Source organism: Rhincodon typus, chromosome 18 (assembly GCF_021869965.1).
Source record: "Rhincodon typus isolate 14 chromosome 18, sRhiTyp1.1, whole genome shotgun sequence".
Classification (NCBI taxonomy): Eukaryota; Metazoa; Chordata; class Chondrichthyes; order Orectolobiformes; family Rhincodontidae; genus Rhincodon; species Rhincodon typus.
In genome coordinates this window covers 42087251-42104236 of record NC_063349.1, presented here as the reverse complement: position 1 = coordinate 42104236, position 16986 = coordinate 42087251, and the positions used below count along the sequence as shown (strand labels likewise).

Genomic DNA, 16986 nt, shown 5'->3' with positions numbered 1-16986 from the left:
CCCTTCTTCAGAAATTATTTCTGAAGAAGGGTCTAGGCCCGAAACGTCAGCCTTCCTGCTCCTCTGATGCTGCTTGGCCTGCTGTGTTCATCCAGCTCTACACCTTGTTGTTTTAAATGGCTATCTAATTTCATTCCACACTCCTTCTGATGCTGAAAATTAATCCTCTTCCAATTGTAAATCCAATTGCCATTTTAAAGTTCCTGTGGAGTCTGCTTTGCAGCATTCATGATTTTGCAGACTACTAGGGAAGGGACATGAAAAAACAATGGCCATTGAGATCCTTGTGGACAATCAACACCAAATTAGGTTGCTAGACTTACTTTATCAGATCTCTCATAATTCTAAATATCATTTCAGGTTTCCTTTAATTTTCTCTGGTCTAAGGATAAAAATGTCAGTTTCTGTAATTGCTCCACATAACTGAAGTCGCTCAACTCTGTTACCATCTTGGTGAATCTCCTTTGCAGCCCCTCGGAGGACTTGACATCTTTCTAAAATGTAATGTCCAGAACAACACACAAAACTCCAGCTTAGGCTAATGATTTGTAAATGTTACATGATTTCCTTGATGTTGCATGTTTATGTATTTAATGGCTCTAATTAAAATGTCAGTCTGGTGTTGCAATTTGTGTATCTCTTATGGTACAGTGGTAATGCCCCTACCTCTGAGCCAGGTGGTCCAGGTCCAAATTCCACCTGCTCCAGAGGTGTGTGATATCATCTCTGAACGGGTTGGTTAGAAAATACCTACAATCTAAGTCACTGTACTATCAGGTAGAAGAAAGTTGCAATCTTATTACTTTTGTAATCAGATTTTGGGTTAGCAGGCTACTGTAATTTTGTTCTTGGCCTTTTAACAGTTATTTGAAACTCAAGTTTCAATTACAGTTTTGCAGTCACTGTCTATATCTATAATTCTATGGATATTTGCAAGTACCTAAATTTACTATTATTTGGATCTGATAATAAATAGTACTAGAGTTAGAAGCTGCTCATCTGTATATCAATTATTGATATTTCACTCAAGCTGGCTGGTCTTTGCAGCATACTGCATGTACGAAATTGTACAAAACAATAGATTTAATCTTGGTGAATATCGAAGCTTATTCAAATTAATCATTTATTGAGTTGGATATTTGCTAAATACACTTTATTGTGACAGTATCAGCTGTGTTACGCTGTGTATCTCCACAGATAAAGTGACTGTTACCTTTACATCGGTCATTGTCAATATCATTTTCAAAATTGCTAAAAAAACTTCCAAAATAATAGGCAACTGTTATCATATGAAATAAAAATAGATGTTAAGATATTCTGCAAATATTTTAAGTGGCAAACAATGACAGGCAATACAATATAAGTTTATTTAAGACTCTGGTTATGTTAAATATTATACTTACAATTTATGACATCATCACAATTCTTCCATTACTGCTTTGTTTCTAGTTGCAGCCGCCTGTTACATGATATTAATTAAATCAAGAATCAAAATAAGATTACAGTTGGACAGTAAGATAAATGATCATACCAGTATAAATAAATTTCAAAGATTAACACCAATGCAGTTACACAAGCCTGACAGATGCAATTACTAAAAGATTCAAAAGAATTTCTATGGTGAGAAATATATAGCAAACCACTTCTTAAAATATAAAATTTCCACATTTTATACAAAGTATAAAAAGAATTTCACCAAAAGGCAAATTTACTGTATAAAGACGACGGGTAGAAACCGAGACAACAAGGTGTAGAGCTGGATGAACACAGCAGGCCAAGCAGCACCAGAGGAGCAGGAAGGCTGACGTTTCGGGCCTAGACCCTTCTTCAGAAACAGATTGCTTTTTTCCCCTCGTATTTTGTCTCGGTTAGAAGTTCTACACCATTCACATATCATTTGGAACTGGCGAAAATAGTGCAAGACAGAAATAGGGTGAAATATACACATGGTTGATTTATCAATCCCAGCCACATTCATCATCAGCTCCAGGCCACACACACACAACTCTCTGTGTGTGTGTCTTTCTCTCTCTCAGCACAGTGTCGGGATTTTGAGGCTTTTTCTTGGGTCAAAACAAAATCTCAAGAGGAGAGAAAGATGCGTTAAAATAAAATAAACAACGAAGGTTTCCAACAAGAGAGGAAAGAAAGTGAAAGCAGAACCCGATAATAAGAAATAGAAACGCTTCTTCCTTTACTCGCCTCCACCTGTTTATTTTCTGTTGTCATCCTTTCGCCTGCTTCCAGGGGAGGGGGGCAAAGGTCATAGGGTAAAGGGCAGCACCCAGCATCCCCGGTGCAATACACAGCCATCTTGGAGTTATTTTAGGAGATAATTCATGCGGTAAGTTTTAACGTTTTCTTTCTTTATTTCTCGCCCGGAGCCGCTAGAGCTCCGTCCCTTTGGCGTCGGCGACAACTTTTTCGATGAAAATGTTGCCGAGCGCGGCGGCGGGGAGCGCGGGCTGATCGTATGAAGCTTGGGCGGCTGCTGTGCCTTTTTTTTTGTCTGGGCTCTGACTGAGTCTCCCTCTCCACTGCACCCCCCCCCCCTTTCTCTCTCTCTCTCTCTCTCTCTCTCTCTCTCTCTCTCTGGTTTAATCGAGTATCGTAAAAAAAAGCGGACAGGCCAACCCAAGCAGCGAGGAGCCAGGGAGCAGAGTAAGATCCCGACCCCTGTACGAACACATACACCTCAGGCACTGGGCCTTGCATCCGACTTTCGCCCTCCTCTTCACACTTTACATCATCATCATCATCCTCATCATCTTCATCGGGATACATTTTATACTACGAGAGCCGAGCTGTGTGCCTGGCGTTTCCGCAGTTATAACTACAAATCCCCCATTGCTTCTTTGCTCAATTTCAGAAATTTGGTATAGCCGTGATATATCTGTTCCTGGTTCAGTGCATTGCATTTTTTTAAGCAGTCAGCAAATGTTTACTTGTTTTCCTTTTGGATGCAACTTGTCTATTTTAAGTTGCTGATGGAAGTTGTATTTATATTTTGTTTCAAACATAGTTTTGTTCCATGCTGACACCATTGTTTGTAGAAAGTTCATTGAGTCCATTCACAACGTGAGACATGGCGATCATTTCAGAATTGTGTTGCACAGCCAAGGGCAAACGATTTTTTTTTTGTATAAAAATGTAGCTGGTGATTTGGATCTTGTTTCAGTGGCTATTATCACTTACAACCGCACGTCACAAACACCTTGCTTTTAAACTATTTATGATGGAAAGGGCTGAACATCTGGCTTTGTCATTCAATTTTGTTATTCCAAATAATATTTTGCTGTTATTAGTTTTTCCTGTTTGTAATGATTTTGGAAATTTTAAATTGGACAAATATTTAATCATACCAGATTATCACGCTGGGAATCGAGCTTTCTAAATCTACCAGATTTTAAGTTCTCCAATTTTTTTTAAGTTTAGACAGTGACTTGCCTTATTTTTCTAGATTGTCAGAAATTTTTGAGGGATATGGACTGACATTTACAAATATAAATTGGATGTCAAACTATGTTTAACTACTTTTAGCATAGCGTAAAATCCTTGGTTTAAAGAAGGAAGGGATAGATTTGTCTTTTTTTTAAAATGATGAACAACTTGAAATAAACTTCAAATAAGATCTGAGATAGCAAGGTGTAGAGCTGGATGAACACAGCAGGCCAAGCAGCATCAGAGGAGCAGGAAAGCTGACGTTTTGGGTCGAGACCCTTCTTCAGAAATAAGATCTTTATAGCTTTGCAGAATAATTAGATATGTTAACAGTTACAAATTTTAAATAAGCATTAATGGTATCAAGGCAGTGGTTATAGACATGGTGGTGTATGCCTATGTGATTTAAAATTGTAGTATTTGTGCATCCGCAGCACTGATGCTAACTTCTGTTGCTGATTTTGCTAAAACAAATAGAACTTCTATAATTTCCATATTCATCTTTACGCTCAAGTATTTTGATAGCGCTAGACAACGTGATATTTTCTTAATCAGAAAGAACATTTTCAAAGTTGTACGGATGCATATATTATCTATAATCAAAAAATTATAATGTTGATACAGTAAGTGGACATTCTCACATTGGAGCTGTAGTACTGTGGTACTGTTCAGTGGATGTTTTGCCATCTTTTTTCTATTTCACAATTTTGAGACTATCAGGTGTGTGAGCATGCTTGCCTACTTGTCATTCATTACATTATATAGCTTTTACTTGTTTATTAGGGGCACTGCTACAACAATAATTGCATTTTTATGACTCAAGCTTTTCAATGCTGTCAAATGTTTCAGTTAAGTATTTTAATATTCTTAGTCTTGTTTTTCTCCTCTCCAGAAAATGTAAGAGGTTGCTCAAAACTAGTGTACTGTTGCTAATGGCTCATTGAATCGGCTGAAGAAATGCCACCCTATTGAACTCTGATTGTCAGTAGGGTTTCAGTAAAGCTGTACAGATTATGGGTTTGTGAGCATGTTGAATTTTGTGCGTGTAATTCGGAAAACACCCAGCGCAACTGTTAGGTTTTGTCCTTTCAAGTGTGGGTTACATCTGGAGAGAACAAATTGAGATCGTCCAATTGGATCTGCACCACAGTTAGAGTTTAGAAAGGTCGATTACTGGTGGCGGCGATGCTAGGACAAATTTTTAGTGAATGATTAAGAATATTGCATTTTGTTTTAAGAAAGTATTATCATAAGTATTTTTCCTGAATTATATTGCTGATGCATTAGATAATGAAGCCCTAAGCGTTATTGAAGCTTTTAGCAAAATGTTAGACAAGTTGACAGAGTATTCTGTGATCCTGAATCAAGGCGAAAACAAATAATTTGACCTTTAATAAATGACCAGAGGAAAAATTCTTTGATCCTGCAAGATTCCTAACCACTTCATTGGAATGATTGAGACATATGATGTGAAGAGGCTACATTGAGAACCACTTACTCCTGTTTCATTGTTGAATAGAATTGAAGAATGGAATACATTCTCAATGACTTTGGTGTTATGTTAAAGGGTATACTATTGGCAAAGAATAGAGTTTGTTAACGGACTAATGCATAGTATGCTTGATTTTTAAAGATCAAAAATTTTGATTGCTTCCAAAGTAATAATTCATTTGAGAATAACTGGTAAGATATCTTATTTTTTCACTGTGACACTTTTTTTTAAAGTTAAGAATGGCATCTTCATCCTTATTCTTGCTCAAATATTGTAGACCAACCCAAAGCCGTACCAATTTTTCATGACTTCTTAAGACGTACTTTCATGGCAAGTGGTTGACTTGGAATCACTAGAATCTGAATTAACCAACTTCACCTCTCCTTGGAAAGGTTTGAATCAGAATTCATATGATGTTGCAGATGTAGTGACATATATTGTTATACAATTTACTATGGGAAATGTAATTCTGCACTGCATTTGGCTAAAAATGTTGAAAAACTCTTGGTGAATGTTCTTCATTGGAATTGCTAATATTGTCCTCTGTTTTAGTTCTTCCCAGATATGCTGATTCTGACAGTAGACATCAAACTAAGCTCATGTCAATTAAGTAAGGTTGTGTTTTCTTAATTGTGCGTTTAGTATTTTTAAGAGGAAACTGTCAGCTTGTTAGTACAACTCAACAGGATGCAAGATACCAAATCTCTGTATTATTGCAAGGTCCTTAGGTAAAAGTCAGATGCCACCTCCCACCTGTCAATCCACAAACTGCAACATTGCTGTATGCAATGAATTTTTCCCTTAACTTGGATTAACTCCATTGTGGTGACAAGATGAATTCTTTTTCAAAAGCAAGTTAAATGATATTGTCAATAGATAGGTGTTACTTGTATGGAATGATGTATATCCAAATTCTTTCTAACACTGAAGAACTTATAGCTAGTTTCAGTGCAGCAGTCATTGTAAGTGAAGTGGAAAGCTGTTGTATTAATTGGTGGCACGACAGAAACATTTTGTTGGTGATGAAGAACATGGTCGCTGTTTTGCTAGGAAAGGTCTGTTTCAATTTAGGGGACAACACTGAATTAGTTCAGCTGAGTTTGAGGTGGAGCTTGTTAATTCTGATTTTTTTTTGGAGTTTGAATGTCTCAAGAAATTCTGAACATTTAGTACTTTGTATGGATGTCAAATTATGCAGTTTTGGCATGAAACTGTGACATTGCTTTTTGTATATTATACTAGGTTGATTAGTAAGGGGATCAAGGATTACGGGGAGAAGCCAGGAGAATGGGGTTGAGAAACACATCAGCCATGACTGACTGGTGGGGCAGACTTGATGGGCTCAATGGCCTGATCTGCTCCTATATTATTATAAACATAGTTTGCTATGTCAGATTAATTTTATTTTTTGGTTAGTGTTTTTGTCCTTATCTTGTATCTACAGTTTTGAGCTTGAAGCCTTCAGGGATTTGTCTTTGTAAATTTAGTAAGGCTATTCACACTTTGGCTTGGCCTTCTATTGTGGTGTACACTGTGTCATATATCTGAATGGTATGTTGAGCAGGTGACACCAGTCTTGCTTTTGGCCATATAGTAGAAGGGCTGATCCAGTAACTGTCTTTTGAGATTTGTTTTTGTGCAAAAGTAATAAAACAACTATCCCTAATTCTATCTAACACCATTGCTGAAGATCAAAAAATACAGCCAGTCAAGGAAAAGACCCTTTATCCATCTCCTCATGGCATTGGGGTTCAGCTCATATTACATACAACTTTGAAAACTTCACCCACATCAAGAGAATGACTTTTCATTTTAAAAAAAGACACATGATCTATGTTTCAGTGCAACAAAAGGCCAGGTACATAACTTTAAACATTGCATGCATGTCTGTTTGAATTAACAGGCCACCATTCTTTGAGAACAAAACTAAATTCTGGATCGATTACATTTATGTATTATAATCACACCATTCATGGCAAGCACTTCACCATAAATTTAACCTGGACATAGAACAAAGGATTTCTGGGTTGTTGAATAGAATTAAGTAACATTAAACATTTTCTTTACCAGGTTGCAGTTTATTGTTCCAAATAAATTTAATCAATTAGGAGGCCGAGATATTTTCTAGATTCTGGTATGCTCTAGTCAGTCAGTTGTAATTGAAGAAAAATGAGCATTATTGCAGTAGGGCTGAAAGGGGCTGCAATTTTATTAATGGAAGAGATCAGAGAAAGCTTCTGCTTTTGCTGAATACAGAGCATGTTTCTTGAAACAATCTACAAATATCAGAATCCTTTTCTGAGTACAGCTTAGGTGTTTCATCTGAATTTGATTGTTTTTCAATGTTTTCAAAGTTTAAAAACTTCATAAATGTGGTGCCTTATGTGTCAAAATATTTCACATTCAAGTTACTTCAAAGTGCAGTTGTTAAGTAGGCTAATGCACCAGCCATTTTGCACACTGCAAGGCCTCACAAATAGTAATAGCATGCTAATTTTATTTTTTGGGTGAAGTTAGGCAGGCAGCAGGATTACCCTTTGCTCTTAAAGCAACTTGTCATTGACCAAGCTTTTATTGTTGTTCCTCTACAGTATTTCTCCTGAGGGTCAGAAAAGTCATGTTGCCTTCAGTTCTAGATTGTACCAACATTATACTGCTCCAAAGTACAAGATTACTGAACCAAACTACTTTGGGAGAAATTTGAAAATTTGCGTAAATTGTATAATTATATTTTTTGTACTCCTGGCACAATTCTGTCTAGTTCATGACAAAAGACAAAGAAAAACTTTGGATTTTGGGCCAGCCTGTTCCACAGAGTGTATTTTTTTTCCACTATATCTTGTATCCATTTAATCTCCTTGGAGGAAAGTCTGAAATTTTATTCCTGCCTTTCAAAAGTAAGTTGAGAGAAAGAACTAATGCTTTTTCAGTCTTGTATAATACATAATATTTCTTTGGTTGCTATGTTGTTGTGGTGTCGCAGGACCCCTAACACTTTGCTGTGTACTTTGATAACTCTCGACCTAAACACGTAATTCACCCAATTATTTGTTAAAAGTCTAGACATGGTGCAAGTTGCTGGATCCAGTTATTTATTATGCACATGTCTGTTACCTTGAATGGAAGATTGTTCCTAATTGGAAATAAAAACAGAAAATGCTGGAAATAAACAGCAGGTCACATTACATTTGCAGAGGGAGAAATAAGATCAACAGTGTTTCAGGTCAGCGACCTTTCATCAGAATACATCATGATCTGAAGTTTTCTTGATTGTTAATTTTGTGTTCAATTCTTCTGGTCCTGCTTTTAATTAGAATTTAAATGCAAGCATATATCTATTAAAACAACCTGAATTATTGTTTGATGTGCCCCCTGAAAAAATTGCTTCAGTTGAAAGGAATATTTTCTTATAACATTTTATTTCTCCTGCTGCTTCATTCTTACATTTATTTACTTTGTGCTATTTTCAATTGAGTTGTTTTAGATATTTTCTAACCAACTTGTTCAGAGATGTTATGACACACTTCTAGAACAGGTGGGATTTTATGTTTTATTGAAATCGACTACTAACAACATAAAAAGTTTTAAAAGTTAAAATACTGTTGTGGCCCTTAATGACTTTTGCTAGTTATTTTGGAGCATTATTGATACCTAATTTAAATCTGCTCTCTTTGAGAATTGTTTTGATGCTGAACATTCCCTTAGAAAGGTTAAGTCGTAGTCGAGTAAAGGAGCACTTTGATTTTAAGGTTATTTGGATTGTATTCTTTCATCTTGCGCAAAAGCAGCAAATTTAGTCACTGCTGCAGATCAGGGCTTAAGTTTTGAGAGCTGACTGCTGGTTAGTGCTGAGCAGTTTGTCTAATCTGCCAACCATAATAACACTTGGTGCCAGAAGCTTGGTAGTTCCAAAACCAGCACAGATGGAGTTTGTTCAACACTAAATTGAATTTTCTCAGCCTCATAGTTTAAAGTCTCATCACTCAATATCCTTGCTATATATGTTTGCATACCTGTCTAATATTGTGATCATTTTATCATCCTCAACATAAAAGTAATTGATGATTCAAGATAAAGCAAGAATATCAATCTCTAATTTCTAAAGACTCAGAATTACTCCCAAGATAAATTGACTTTCTGGGATTTGAGTTTCTAAATATTAATTACAAAATACAATAGATGCAGTTATAAAATGCTAGCTTTCATGAGAGTTTTTTTCATGTTCTTATATTCTGGGCAGTCATGAGGATCTGGAAAGTAAATGCTTACGTTTATGAATTTGAATTTCTGAGCAGAACTTCCACAGGAAGGACAGATCAGGAGTTTGGGTACAAACAATGGTGGGGCTTAACAGGATTTTTTCATAATTCACACTAATAAAGTTTACCCTGGATTCCTGAAACCACTTTTATAAACATGATACCTGTGCCTCTCCTTTAACTTGTTTTGCATTTTATTTAATGAATATAATTTGTGTGAAACTTCCTATATGCCTTTTTATGTATAAAATTGAATATTGTGCTTCATTATCTTCCACGATTTAATACCCATGCTGTTTTGGTAGAAAGATGAGTGTGTTAAAATGGATGATCAAATTATCAATGAAGTATATGGTTAAAATGTTAGCCTGGACATAAGCCACAAGTGTTAAGTTTCAAATCTTGAATGATTCCATAACAAGCAAAGTGTCAGATTTTTAAATTGTGGCAGGCCTACCTATTGAAAGAGTTTTTTTGGGACTTCTGATAGTCTGTTGCAATTCATGCAGTTTAAACTTTTCAGACTCTTCTTAAAATGCCAGTAGGCTAACGTTCAAAACGTTTTAGCATCTGAGGTAAAATTATTACATTGTTTCCACAGTGCTGAATGTTTTGAAATGTATCTTGTTCACTCCATATCAGTGTTAGGTTCACACTGTACTGATTTCAGCTGAACAGTTCATAAAATTTCAAGATAACATAGTTTGCAGTGTGCATATAGGAAATATATAAACCGATATTGACTGTTCAAAGTTATAATTTTAAGGCACAAAAATGGGAAATTGTTTTGGATTGAAGGTATATTTGTTGAATTTTACCATTTATTTTCATCATCTCCTCTCTTTCCTACAATTTATCAGATTTATTTTGATTTGTATGTTTTGGTTCATCAAACTATTGGTTTTCTTCAATTTGCAACAGTTGTCTGCAGGGAACAGAGTTTGAATCATATAACATGTAGGTCCTATTAAAGTTGTCTCATAGTATGAAGCAATAGAAATGGAGGCCATTATCCTATCATGACTCTTTTCTGGTACTTTGGGCCTAGTGTCAGTTTAATCTGATATCTGTCTTATTTTGATGGTCACTGAGTCTTCAAAGTCATTGTTAAATGTATGGTTGGAATAATAAGATTTGTAGAGGGTAAACTACTCTTTTTGGAAAAGGTTAAAGTATTTTAGAAATTGCTGAGTGCACAAATTCTGTGCTGGGTTTCACCCTGAACAATGTTCATTTACACTTGTGTATACCCACATATTTTCTAAAGAATTCTGCATAACAGTACCATTTTGGGGCTGTATCCTATGCTCAGGGATTTGGGAAGTCAGTGAATCTCTTTAATCAGTTTGAAGAATTATTATGACAAAGTAGTGTTTGAACCAGGAAATGTCAAACATTTTAATTCTACCATCAGATGTTTAAAATGAAATAAAGACAGACACAAAGAAGGAACTGAGGAAGTGATGAGACAGGTTTTTCAAAAAGTATAATAAATGATTAATAATTAACATCTAAAGAATTGAAGCTCTCTAATTGTAAAAGTTCAGTTTCAATTTTGCAAAGACTGTTTTGGTAGTAAGTAAGGCCTTTCGAAATGTTAAAAGTTTTCTTACACAGAAATGGCCAAGTCATAACTTTCTGGTGAGCTTATCAGGCAAGTGTAGTGACTGAATACTGTTTGATGATGAGTGTCTTGATGACTTTGTGGTGCAACGCAGCTCCTGAAGCCGCTGTGCATCTGAGACAGAGCTTCCTGATTTCCACATTTAATTGTCCAGGTGTGATTACTGACAGTGTCCAATTTGCACTTCAATAACGGTGAGCTCTGTTAGCCACAGTTATTTCTACCATTAAATCCAGCAAGTTATATCTATTTGTTGAGCAGTATTGTAACTTACATCATCAAAATATTTCTGGATGACAAACAAATCAGTGTATCAATGATATTGCAAAGAATAAAGTTTGGACACTAAAGGCTACTTTTTTAATTTGATGTTATGGTGGGAACTATGTGATTCAAGTTTTCGTCTACACTAAATCCCCGTTTTGCGTTGGCTCTAATGCTTAATTTGGATAATTGAATTTTCTGTAAACTGTAACTGATCAAAGAATTTGATCAAGTTTCTTTCAAATCAGATGATGTATGTTTCGTTATTTAGACATGATTTTAAAATTTGTATGTTACATAGTTTAAATGATGAAATTTGTTAATAACAAGATGTGCACTTTAAAGCAAGCTTCTAAAACCTTCTAAATTTTTAAACAGCTATCAAAAAAACTGCACAAAGCTTTCAAATTTCTGTTCATCAGAATGTTGTAAGTTTTCTGTGCTTGCTGACGTAGCTTATTGAACGTGTTGCTGAGTACATATCAGTATGTATTTCAAAATGTGGCTGAAGAATGGCGGATGGCGTTTAATTTGGGTAAATGTGAGATGTTACATTGTGGTAATACAAACAAGAGCAGGACTTACACAATTAAAAGTCGACCCTTGGCTAATGTTGTAGAACAGAGATGTAGGGATTCAGGTACATAATTCTTTGAAGTTTGCATCTCATATAGATAGTGTGGTTGCGGCATTTAGCACGCTTGCCTTTGTTGCTCAGATCATTGAGTACAGGAGCTGGATGTCCTATTGAGGTTGTACAGGATGTTGATGAGGCCTCTTCTGGAGAACTGTGTCCAGCCCTGGTCACCCTTTTATAGAATCATAGAGACCTACAGCACGGAAACAAACCTTTTGGTCCGAACAGTCCATGCTGAATATAATCCCAAACTAAATTAGTCTCCCCTGTCTGCTCCTGACCCACATCCCACCAAACCTTTCCTATTCATGTACCTATCCAATATCTTTTAATGGTTGTAATTGTATCCGTATCCACCACTTCCTCCGGAAGTTCATTCCACATGCGAACCACCTTCTGTGTTTTAAAAAAAAAAAAAAATTGCCTCATGTCTTTTTAGATCTCTCTCCACTCACCTTAAAAATGTGTCCCCCACCCTAGGGAAAAGGCAACTACCACTAACTCTGTCTATACTTCTCACTATTTTAAAAACTTCTATCAGGTCGCCTCTCAACCTGCTATGCTCCAGTGAAAAAAGCCCCAGCCTATCCATCCTTTCTTTATAACTTCTACAGCCGACAACTTCCTGGTAAACCTCTCCTGAACCCTCTCCAGCTTGATAATATCCTTGCTTTAACTGGGCGACCCGAACTGGACACAGTATTCCAGAAGAGGCCTCACCAATGTTGTGTACAACCTCAACATGACCTGCCAACTCCTATACTCAATGGACTGAGCAATGAAGGCAAACATGCCAAATGCCTTTTTAACCATCCTGTCTATGTGTGATGCAAACTCCAAAGAATTATATGCCTGCACCCCTAGGACCCTCTGTTCTGCAGCACTACTCGAGGCCCTACCATTGTATAAGCCCTACCCTTGCATGTTGTACCAAAATGCAATACCATGCATTTATCCAGATTGAACTCCATCTGCCATTTTTTTCAGCCCAGTGACCCATTTGACCAATAGGAAGGATATTATTAAGCTGGAGAGGGTCCAGAAGAGATTTACCAGGATGTTGCCAGGCATGGAAGGTTTGAGTTATAAGGAGAGGTTGGATAGGCTGGGACTTTTTCAGTGAAGTGTAGGCAATGAGGACGTGACCTTAAAGAGGTTTATAAAATCGTGAGGGGTATAGATAAGGTGAATGGCAGGTGTCTTTTACCTGGGGTGGAGGATTTCGAGACCAGTAGGGATATTTTTAAGGTGAGAGAAGAGAAACCTTAAAAAATACATGAGGGGCAATTTATTTACACAGTGGGTCATGTGTGGAATGAACTTCCAGAAGGAGTGGTGGATGCATGTTTAAAAAACATTTAGATAAGCACATGAATAAGAAATGTTTGGAGGCATATGAACCAAACGCAGGCAGGTGGGGCTGGTTTTGTTTGGGATTACGGTCGGCATGGACTATTTGGACCAAAGGATCTCTTTCCGTGTCGTGTGACACTGATGTCTGTGAACGGTCAGCAGTCAAATCATTCAAAAATCAGGAGTTTGCCAGATACCCAACACATGCAAATTTGAAAACAACAACTTTAAAGAATGCATGGTCTATTAAGGTAACTAATTAATGGAAATCATATACTTCCAGTTAGAGTACAATTGCGTATTAAAACTGCTAAAATGACCTTCAAAAGAAGTTTTGATTTTTGGCATTTTAACAGTTTTACGAGTTTTCCATGTACAGGCAATGTTTGAGTATATCTGCTGTCTGTCATTTTTTCAAATGGATTTGATGAGTTTTCCTCACTGCATTTACTGCTTATACCCAAGTTAAGAAAGGATAAAAATATGTTTGTAAAGTGTAATGTCTATTCATTCCGTTGCACTTCTATCCATGAATAGTTAGGTATTCGGTTAACCTGGTAGATAAGTTGGTGCTTGAATGATTTGAGATCCAGAAGCTTTCTCAGTAGAACGTAATCATTTTCTGCTGCTGGATTCATTGTGTTTGTGGAAAGGTGTCTCCCTTTCCAGGCATTGATTGAACTAAGGATTGGTTTGACATATAGTGCCTGCTTGAAAATTGTTTGAATTTTCCGTCTTCAGTAGCATTCCAAAAAATGTTGTTGTTGTTGTTGTTGTTGTTGTTATTAAATAATAATAATATTATAATATATATTCCAAAACTTTAACCTCAATGTAAAGGTGTCTTAAAAATAAAGCATTGTTGCTTCTGAATCAGAAATTTGTGGTTTTAATTGTCACTCCAGGGCTAGACTCACACATGAACTGAAGGAATGTTGTATTGTTGGAGGAGATGTTAAACTGAGGACATCTTTTTGCTTGTTCAAGCAGACCTTGAAAGGCACGTTTTGTTTTTCAGTGTTCTGATCGATGCTTTTCCCAAAACTAAACCTCAAAAACAGACATTTGTTCTTTTTTTGGAGCATTTGCATTGCGTAGTTTTCTTTTGATTTGGACCTAAAAATAATCTAAATAGCATGCTTCAGATCTAGTTTGCTGCTTTTGTTCTGGCTTGCTTTAAAGAAATCCAAACTTGCTGTTCTTGATTGACTGATGCAATTGAAAAATGACTAGTTTTGATTTAAAATTCTAAATAGGCGTCTGTAGTAAGCTTTAGAGTAATTGGTCAGTAATTACTCTGTTATTTCGTTGCATTGAAAGGAATTAGATCCTGTACCTTCTGCTGTGTCCAGAAAAATTTGTATTTTTATAGACGTTTGTAATGTTGTAAGTCAGTACTCCTGCCATCTCTTTACTGTTTTCCTGCAATTTCTTTTCTGACATCGTGCACCAGTCTTAGTTACCAAGGCTGCAAACCTGTACTACTATTATTTTATTTGGAAATGAACTCCTATTTACAATGATCTCTAATAGTTGTTCACACCATTTTCCAGTACGTCTACAGTTTTACATTTGGTAGTTTTTAATTTAGTAAATGTAAAGTAGTTAATAACTTTGCCATACTGACATCCTTTTTGGTATTAGCTTCTATGGTTTAACTTTTTTCTAACTTCTTAAATACTTACCATCGAATAACATGTTGAGTTTGTGAGCAATCTAACTGAATTTGCAGTGGTTGTGGAGAAGGATGAAATTAATGGTGAGGGTAAGATGCCCTCCATTATGTCATGTGACACTCCCATCATGCTAAATGGGATAGACCGAACAGATCTAGCAACTCGAGACTGGGTATCGGTGTTCCCTGTAAATTTCCTCTTGGCTGCATGGGCCTCCAGATTGCAATGCAGTGAATTCTGGAACCGGATGTCGATGCTGCAGTTGGCACGCTGACATTGGTTGCTGTGCGCAGAACCTTAAAATTCTAAATAGGTGCTGTAGCAAGCTTTAGAGTAATTGATTGTTTGTTACTTTGTTATTTCGTTGCACTGAGAGGAATTGTGTCTTTGAGAAGGTGACCAAACAGGTGGATGAGGGTAAAGCGGTTGATGTGGTGTGTATGGATTTCAGTAAAGCGTTTGATAAGGTTCCCCATGGTAGGCTATTGCAGAAAATACGGAGGCATGGGATTGAGGGTGATTTAGCGGTTTGGATCAGAAATTGGCTAGGTGTAAGAAGACAGAGGGTGGTGGTTGATGGGAAATGTTCATCCTGGAGTTCAGTTACTAGTGGTGTACCTCAAGGATCTGTTTTGGGGCCACTGCTGTTTGTCATTTTTATAAATAACCTGGATGAGGGCGTAGAAGGATGGGTTAGTAAATTTGCGGATGATACCAAAGTCGGTGGAGTTGTGGATAGTGCGGAAGGACGTTGCAGGTTACAGAGGGCCATAGGTAAGCTGCAGAGCTGGGCTGAGAGGTGGCAAATGGAGTTTAATGCGGAAAAGTGTGAGGTGATTCACTTTGGAAGGAGTAACAGGAATACAGAGTACTGGGCTAATGGTAAGATTCTTGGTAGTGTGGATGAGCAGAAAGATCTCGGTGTCCGTGTGCATAGATCACTGAAAGTTGCCACCCAGGTTGATAGCGTTGTTAAGAAGGCGTACAGTATGTTAGGTTTTATTGGTAGAGGGATTGAGTTTCGGAGCCATGAGGTCATGTTGCAGCTGTACAAAACTCTGCTGCGGCCGCACTTGGAGTATTGCGTACAGTTCTGGTCACCGCATTATAGGAAGGATGTGGAAGCGTTGGAAAGGGTGCAGAGGAGATTTACCAGGATGTTGCCTGGTATGGAGGGAAGGTCTTATGAGGAAAGGCTGAGGGTTTTGAGGCTGTTTTCGTTAGAGAGAAGAAGGTTAAGAGGTGACTTGATAGAGACATACAAGATGATCAGAGGATTAGATAGGGTGGACAGTGGGAGCCTTTTTCCTCGGATGGTGATGGCTAGCACGAGGGGACATAGCTTTAAATTGAGGGGTGATAGATCTAGGACAGATGTCAGAGATAGGTTCTTTACTCGGAGAGTAGTAAGGGCGTGGAATGCCTTGCCTGCAAAAATAGTAGACTCGCCAACTTTAAGGGCATTTAAATGGTCATTGGATAAACATATGGATGATAATGGAATAGTTTAGGTTAGATGGGCTTCAGATTGGTTTCACAGGTCGGCGCAACATCGAGGGCCGAAGGGCCTGTACTGCGTTGTAATGTTCTGTGTTCTATGTTCTATGTTCTACCTTCTGCTGCGTGAACCTGTGTGTAGCCACACAGCTTAAAGAGAACGTTTCTGGATGTCCATGAGATGCTGAGGGCCATTAGTAGTAGCAGAATTGTACTCTAACACAATCTGCAACTTTGCAGCCTGGCGCATCTCCCACTCTATTACTAGTATCAAGCTAGGGCATCTGCCTCGGTTCAATGAAAAGTGCCAAAGGGCATGCCAGGAGCAGCATTAGACATGCTTAAAAATGAGCGGTTAACCTGGAAAAACAACAACACAGACAGCATAAGTAACAAGCAATAAACTTGGCTAAGTAATTCCACAATCAATGGTTCAGATCCAAGCTCTGCAGTTCTACCATATCCAAACATGAGTGGTGGTGGACAATAAAGAAATTGTCAGTGGAGGAGGAGGCACCACAAATATCACCATCCGTAATGATGGGGAGAGCCCAGCACGTCAATATAAAAGATAAGGCTGAAGTATCTGCAGCAATTTTTGGCCTGAAGAATCAACCTCCTCAGGTTGTCCTCAGCATCACAGATGTCCGTTTTGAGCCAATTCGATTCAGTGCATGTGATATCAAGAAGTGGTTGAAAGCATTGGATGCTGAAAAGGCTAAAGGCAACGTTTCAACAGTAGT

The 16986-nt window shown here is 37.4% G+C and overlaps 1 protein-coding gene and 1 long non-coding RNA gene across 6 annotated transcripts in view; one reads left to right on the top strand and one right to left on the bottom strand.

The window, feature by feature from the left end:
• Positions 1-2162, bottom strand: part of LOC109938268 — a 37686-nt gene extending 35524 nt beyond the window's left edge. For 2 of the 3 annotated variants that reach the window (XR_007264092.1, XR_007264090.1), the window contains exon 1: positions 1404-2162. This is a non-coding gene — a long non-coding RNA (uncharacterized LOC109938268). The remainder of the gene's footprint in view (positions 1-1403) is intronic. The other variant, XR_007264091.1, reaches the window with a different exon arrangement.
• A 67-nt stretch (positions 2163-2229) lies between these two features.
• LOC125485335 (CCR4-NOT transcription complex subunit 2-like) overlaps positions 2230-16986 on the top strand; it is a 95144-nt gene continuing 80387 nt past the window's right edge. Inside the window, exon 1 of one of the 3 annotated variants that reach the window (XM_048607640.1) lies at positions 2230-2344. The gene's annotated coding sequence lies outside the window, so the exon portion shown is untranslated. Of the gene's footprint in view, positions 2345-2561; positions 2662-16986 lie in introns of those variants that run through there. The other 2 variants (XM_048607642.1, XM_048607641.1) reach the window with 2 other exon arrangements.